Source organism: Brachyhypopomus gauderio, chromosome 3, assembly GCF_052324685.1.
Source record: "Brachyhypopomus gauderio isolate BG-103 chromosome 3, BGAUD_0.2, whole genome shotgun sequence".
In the NCBI taxonomy this organism is placed as follows: domain Eukaryota; kingdom Metazoa; phylum Chordata; class Actinopteri; order Gymnotiformes; family Hypopomidae; genus Brachyhypopomus; species Brachyhypopomus gauderio.
The window spans coordinates 15739692-15747345 of NC_135213.1; the positions used below are offsets into that span (position 1 = coordinate 15739692).

The following is a 7654-nucleotide window of genomic DNA, read 5'->3' on the forward strand; positions in this document are numbered from 1 at the left end:
AGGCAATAAAAGCAACACTTGTACACATATCTGAGAGAATTCAGAGGCAGATAACTACCATTTCAATACATTTCACCACAAGATAAAGGAAAGAGAAATATAGTATGAACAAAAAGCATAAATACAATAGGAAATATTCAAATTGTGATATTAATATTTATCCTATTACATCTTATTACATTTAGATTCTGGAACACAACATTTTCATATAAATACCAGAGTACAAATTAATACCTATATTAATGTGATTTTCAATAATGTATTTCATTACCTTCTAAATTGCTGTGAGTGGTAAAGAACTTGGCTTCTGCTGCTAATTGAAATAGTTATTTACTTCTGAGCATGGTTCTGTTCGCTTTTTTAAAAGAGATATGTATGGCTTAATCTGTGCCCTGAAAACAATTCTGCTTTTTTGTACATGTAAACATGGTCTCTTGCAGATAAAAATGAAGCTTTATCAGCCATTTACCCTTTCAGCAGAACTACAGTTAATCACCGAGGTAACAAGGTTTAACAAGAGCAGCTGGGAACCACACACAATGATCATGAATAACTTTGACCTCTGTATGACCTGGAAGGAGAAAAGGGAGGGGGTGCTGGCAGGTGCAGTGTGCAAATGGAACAGGAGCAATGAAGTGACAGTCTTCTCAATTTTTATATTGTTGCACATCAATTGTAAATAGAAAACACTCTCTAACTGACATTACACAGAACTGGGGGGAGGAGGGGCATCTGACCATTCCAAACCAGGTCTTACAAATCTGTGACTCCTGGGAATGGCTGGTGTCTAAATAGAGTCTGTTCCCTGCGTGCTGCTAGTGACTACCAAAGAGTTGCACACTTTGCCTTTCCTGTGGCCTGCTGCTGGGAAGAGGAGTGAAGGAAGCCCCAACGCTGGCTCGGCCGGGTCAGGTTCGCCCGCTTTTGTTCCATCTCATCCCCTCAGCCACGTACAACCCCCTCGCAGCACAGGGGTAACGTGTCTGAGCAGGCGGTTAAGTAGCTCAGGTGCCTCGGACATTCTCCGAGATTAAAGGCCAAAGAATCTGGCCAGGGAAGAAAGAAGAAGGAGGCAGAGAGAAAGATGGAGAGAGGGAGAGCCAAAGAGAAAGGGAGGAATGAGAGATCAAGAGACAAAGAGCGAGCAAGAGAGAGAGAGAGAGAGAGAGACAGAGAGAGAGAGAGAGAGACAGAGAGAGAGAGAGAGAGAGAGCAGCATATGAATGGATGTCTTGTCAGGGGGCAGGCAAGCGAGGCACCCCTCCCAGTCCACCCCACCCATGCTTTCTCCCTGGCTGGGCCTTGAACAGCCTGGGGCAGGGAGGCATGTCCTCCTCAGCAGCAGGACAAGAGAAGAGCATTCAGGGGCTCCATTTCACTCACCTTCTTCACAAAGGACCCTCGTTAGAGGGCATGTAACTCTCAGGAACACATGTTAAGGCACACAGGGAACCAGGGGGCTGAGTGGAAGTGCAGGTCTGGTGAATGCCAACCTTTCACTCCCACAGGGTCAAACCTACAGGATTAGTATACTGTATGGCCTCAATATCACTTTTACTGTCCAACATGTTTACAATAATGAGTACTTGCAGAATCGCTCAGAGACAAAATTAAAAACCTTTTAGGATAAAGAACACTTTGCCTTATAAATATATATATATATATATATATATATATATATATATATATATATATATATATATATATATATATATATATATAAAACATAAGTAAGGGAGATGAAGGTTGTCATTAATGCCATATATATTCAGCATGATCACACTAGGCCTTTCTTGACTGCATCTCTCTCTATATGCTTTTCTGCGGAGGGCAGGTCTCTCTGGCCCACAGGTCTACATTTTTCACTGAAATATCATATTCTTCAGCTGGTATGAAACTCCTCTAGAATAGATGTGCTGTCATTTGCCTCAATGTCAACAAACTAATAGGTTTAATTACCTTGGTCAAGCGACTAAGGACATGGGTCAAGTGAAGACATGGAAAGAATCAGAAAATACCAACCAGTTTCTCCTGCTGTTGTTGTGGTGCTCTCACAGGTAGTTTTTTTTTTCAAAGCTGTGCAGGTCGGAAGAACTTCACGCTTGTATATGCATACCATTCAGGGAAACAATTCATCCCATTGTGAAAGCGAGCAAGGAGCTTCTCAGGCATGCACACGGGCCACTTTTTCCACGCGTCTCTCAATCTAAATAAAAGAAAGAAGCAAAAAAAAAAATTATTTCATGTTTCATCCGACTCTCTGCTGAATTCTCTGAGACAACGGTGCAATTGTGGTTGTCACCAAACAATGACATATTTCTTTTCTTTGCCGTAAATTCCCCCATATCATTTCTGCACAGGGGAACAATTTGTCTGTCATGCGGCCACAGAGCTTGGCCTCTCCCCGCCGCTATTAAACTGACAGCGCCTTTATTAGGAGAAAGACGAGCCAACGGACGATGAATTTGGCCACTGTTTCGGGCGGAGCGGCAGCAAAGAAGTTTTTTTCAGTAATTAATTTGATAAATATATTAATTATGAATCGGGCCGGCAGTGCGATCAGATGGTCATGCGTCCAGCCGTACCGGCGGGTTTGTGATAAGTTCGTCTTTGTTGCGGAGCGATCGGGTTTCGCCAGGGCTGTCATCTCCTGGGCACACGCGCTTATCGCCGCGCGCTCCACTCAGCACCCCATTTCCTGTCTGTTGTAATTAAATGGAGGGTTTTCTGATTGCAAGTGGCTCGCTTTAGACGCAGTCTCTTGGGTTTCAGGTGTATGCGTGTGTGTGTGTGTGTGTAACTGGAAAGCTGGAGCGACTCAGTTCCTCTATTGCCCCCTGTTGGATATTTTAAGACTATAAGAAACAATCAAGTACCTAGTCTTTCGCGTTTCAGCCTCTTAACTGTTCATGTTCTGTCCCACTTCTTAATAAAATTTCCAGTTTTCCCCTCCACTTCATTTCTTTGACGACCTAAAGGTGTAATCTCTATCATCAAGTCTTATAATAGAGCCGGTAGAGGAAGGAGAGGCTGATCCACCGTTTCAGCACTAAATCCGACATCATTTAGTGACGATGACGGCGGGAGACTTGAGAAGGAGCATTAACTGCTTAATTTCACGCTCATGTCAACGCTGCCGGCAAGTCCAAGAGGAAACTGTGGGTCTTTTGTGTGCCTGTCATTACCCTGTCCTCATTATATACACAAGAATGGAAAATATTCTGCCTCTTTTGATGTCTTGGTCAAATGAAGACCTTTTATTGACAACAAAAAGTAGGCCTGAGAGTAAATAGACAGTTTGTTAAAAAAAATAATAATTCCCTGTCTCAGAGCTACTGGTATAAAACCGCAAATGCTGTTTAGATTCACTCTCCATTTACAAACGGCCCGGCCCTGCTCTTGCAAAGTTGCCATTTTTGCAAGGCTTAATCATAATCTCACTATCTGTTGGCTGTGACAACCAGTTTCCTTTGCTATAGTTAGATATGCCAGGCATTGATTTTAAATTAGATGTTTCATGGTGGTAGCCCCTCAGAAACACAACTGGAGATAAATAGTTAATTGCTGAAACCCGATAGTGACGGTGGTTTTCTGCCACAAACCTCAGCTGCAGTTGAGGCAAGCGGTGCGGATGTGACAGTGCTGGTCGGATCCAGGCCTCATGCTAGCCTGTAAGCTGAAATACTGAATCGCTGAGCCCCGGGAGGCCTCCGCTCAATCTGACTGGGCGGCGGGCGATGACAGGCGGCTCTATCTGCCAATCTGGTGGTGGATCCTGTTGCAGGACTGGCAGGCGACTAGACGTGAGCCAGGAGCAGAGAGCGAGAGACTCACTCAGCGGTGTGTTATTCGCAGCTGCTACAGGTCTCTTTCATGTACACATACAGTCTGAGCACCACTGTTCGCCCGCTCTGCTAACCACACTTTCGAAAAAACGTCCCTGTTCATAAAAAAACCCCACCCACATAACCTGACCCAGCCCCAACCCACCACTCATTCTCTTTCAGCAGAAAAACAGGGATCTAAAACGACAATGCGGCAATTTGGTGCCATTTGTGGTGAAATAGATATGCAGCCCTCTCTGGCCTCCGGAGACGATCCTGATGATTCTCTCCTACTCTCCTCTCTCCCTCTGGCTGCGGAAGGGCTTCTAGAACATCTACAAAGGTCTGGACCACTCTGAATGGAATATATTCTGTTTGAGTGCTTAAGCATTATTCCCTGACTGACAGCACATTCACCACAAATGATTGATGGAGCATCTTATTTACACACACATTAACAGCACTTATACAGATGTTTCTACTGTATCGTGCTGGTATACAAGTCATTTTCTACACATTCCATGGTGTGCACAATAATACATCACACAACAAAGGTGCTCTTCTGCAAAAATTGTACAATAGAAGATTGGAAAAATGTTGCCTGGTCTGATGAGTCTCGATTTCTGCTGTGACATTCAGATGGTAGGGTCAGAATTTGGCATCAACAACAAAAAAGTATGGATCTATTCTTACTTGTATCAATGGTTCAGGCTGCTGGTGGTGGTGCAATGGTGTGGGGGATATTTTCCTGGCACATTTTGGGCCCATTAGTATTGTATCAACGCCACAGCCTACCTGAGTATTGTTGCTGACCATGTCCATCCCTTTATGACCACAGTGTACCCATCTTCTGATGGCTGCTTCCAGCAGGATAACGCACCATGTCATAAAGTGAAAATCAAGACTGGTTTCTTGAACACAAGACTTGAATGGCCTCCACAGTCACCAGACCTCAATGCAATAGTGCATCTTTGGGATGTGGCGGAACAGGAGATTCTTATCATGGATGTGCAGCCGGCAAATCTGCAGTGATGCTATCAATTTGGACCAGACTCTCTGAGGAATGTTTCCAGTACCTTACTGAATCTATGCCACAAAGGATTAAGGCAGTTCTGAAGGCAAAATGGGGTCCAACCAGGTACTGGGAAGGTGTACCTGATAAAGTGGCCGGTGAGTGTATATCCCATAGGTCAACAGGGTTGGTAGGAAGCACTGGTTTAGACATATGTAAGTGTAAAGACATTTGTCATTTCATCATGTGCTTTAAACGGTAGGCTCTAGAGGGAAAAGATTACTTTGACACTATTAGAAACAGAGTCCCTCTTCCCTACTTCATCATTCACATGAATGTGCCTCAAAAGCTTAATAACCAACTCAAGATTAATATATATCCAATATCCAAGCTTAAAATCCATAGTACTACTGTTCTAAGTGTTAATTCCGGTGGGTGTAGTGACTGTGCCTTTGAGGGCCCCAGTGAAAGCTTCAGTCACAGTCTGCCCCAGTCACAGTCTGCCTCAATCATAGTCTGCCTCAGTCACAGTCTCCTTCAATCACAGTCTGCTCTGGCATGCAGCTTTAAAAGTAGAGTTTACCAGGACTTTAGTGACAGGATCATTGGCCACTAAGAGGATTAGACAGATCAAAGATCAATGAGAGCAGTTGACTATGACTATGACCATGAGTCTGGCAGACCTGTCACAACCTTAGTGACCCTTGATCCTGTCATTAAAATCCTGCTGAACATTTTATATACAAAGATATTGGGACACATCTTTCAGTCACTGAATTCAGTTATTTCATTCAGTCATATTGCCATTCTACTATAGATATATAAATTCGACCACTTAGCTATGCAGTCTGCCTTGACAACATTTGTGAAAGAACGGGACCTTCTGAGGACCACACTGAATTCGAGCATTACTTTAATAGGGATGTCCACTGAAACAAGTCCACAATCAACTATAAGTGGTATTATAGAAAACTGGAAGTGTTAAGGAACCACAGCAACTAAGTAATGAAGTGGCAGATGGGCAAAATGTCCTCGTCTGGCATCAACGTCAGCACAGAGTCTGTGTACCTGGAGATGCACTGTGTGGATGTCCATGACCGAGCAGCTGCAGGCCAGCCTTGCATCACCAAACGTGATGGCGAGTGTGGGAGTTTAAAACACACCACCGCTGGACTCTGGAGGAGTGGAAAACGTGTTCTGTGGAGTGATGAATCCAAATTCTCTCTCCAGCACTGATGGATCAGTCTGGGTTTGGCAAATGCCAGGAGAACATTACTACCTCACTGCACTGTGTCAAATATAGTTTGGTGGAGGATGGATTATGCTGTGGAATCATATAGTTTAGGGGCAGTCATGGCCTGGTGGTAGGGAACTGGTCTTGTGACCGGAGGGTCGTGGGTTCGATTCCCAGGCCTGAGGCCATGACTGAGGTGCCCTTGAGCAAGGCACCTAACCCCAACTGCTCCCCGGGCGCCGGGCTAGGGCTGCCCACCTGTGACTTTTTGTGTGGAAAAACTTGCCTGTTCTGCAAAAAAACCTCACCTCATCCCCATATATATATATATATATATATATATATATATATATATATACACACACTGCCAGGGCAACAAAGGAGTGGCTTCGTAAGAAACATTTCAAAGTCCTGGAGTGGCCTAGGCAGTCTCCCGATCTCAACCCCATCGAAAACCTTTGGAGGGAGTTAAAAGTCCGTGTTGCCCGCCGACAGCCCCAAAACATCACTGCTCTAGAGGAGATCTGCATGGAGGAATGGGCCAACATACCAGCAACAGTGTGTGCCAACCTTGTGAAGACTTACAGAAAACGTTTGACCTCTGTCATTGCCAACAGAGGATATACAACAAAGTATTGAGATTAACTTTTGTTATTGACCAAATACTTATTTTCCACCATTATTTGCAAATAAATTCTTTAAAAGTCAGACAAAATGATTTTCTCAATTTTTTTTCACATTTTGTCTCTCATAGTTGAGGTCTACCTATGATGTCAATTACAGGCCTCTCTCATCTTTTTAAGTGGGAGAACTTGCACAATTGGTGACTGACTAAATACTTATTTTCCCCACTGTAGAGTCTGGTCCATATTGACATGATGGCATCACGCAGTTGCTGCAGATTTGTCGGCTACACATTCATGATGTGAATCTCCCGTTCCACCACATCCCAAAGGTGCTCTATTGGATTGAGATCTGGTGATTGTGGAGGCCATTCAAGTACAGTGAACTCACTGTCATGTTCAAGAAACCAGTCTGAAATGATTCACATTATCCTGCTGGAAGTAACCACCAGAAGATAGTTACACTGTGGTCATAAAGGGATGGACATGGTCAACAACAATACTCAGGTAGGCTGTGGCATTGACATGATGTTCAGCTGGTACTAATGGGCCCAAAGTGTGCCAGGAAAATATCCCCACACCATTGCACCACCACCAGCTTGAACCGTTGATACAAGGCAGGATGGATCCATGCTTTCTTGTTGTGTTGATGCCAAATTCTGACCCTACCATCCGAATGTCGCAGCAGAAATCGAGACTCATCAGAACAGGCAACATTTTTCCAATCTTCTATTGTCCAATTTTGGTGAGTCGGTGCGAATTGTAGCTTCTGTTTCCTGCTGTTAGCTGACCGGAGAAGCACCAGGTGTGGTCTTCTGCTGCTGTAGCCCATCCACCTCAAGGTTCGACGTGTTGTGTATTCAGAGATGCTCTTCTGCATGCCTCGGTTATAACGACTGGTTGTTTGAGCTGTTGCCGTTCTATCAGCTTGAACCAGTCTGGCCATTCTTCTCTGACCTCT

The 7654-nt window shown here is 44.2% G+C and overlaps 1 long non-coding RNA gene across 1 annotated transcript; it reads right to left on the reverse strand.

Annotated features, from left to right (window-relative positions):
- Nucleotides 1-250: 250 nt before the first annotated feature.
- LOC143510461 (uncharacterized) lies at nt 251-2709 on the reverse strand. Its single transcript, XR_013130002.1, has 4 exons — nt 2586-2709; nt 2023-2206; nt 1384-1516; nt 251-1046 (listed from the first exon to the last, which is right to left on the reverse strand). It is a non-coding gene; the product is annotated as an uncharacterized LOC143510461 (long non-coding RNA).
- Between the last annotated feature and the right edge of the window lie 4945 nt (nt 2710-7654).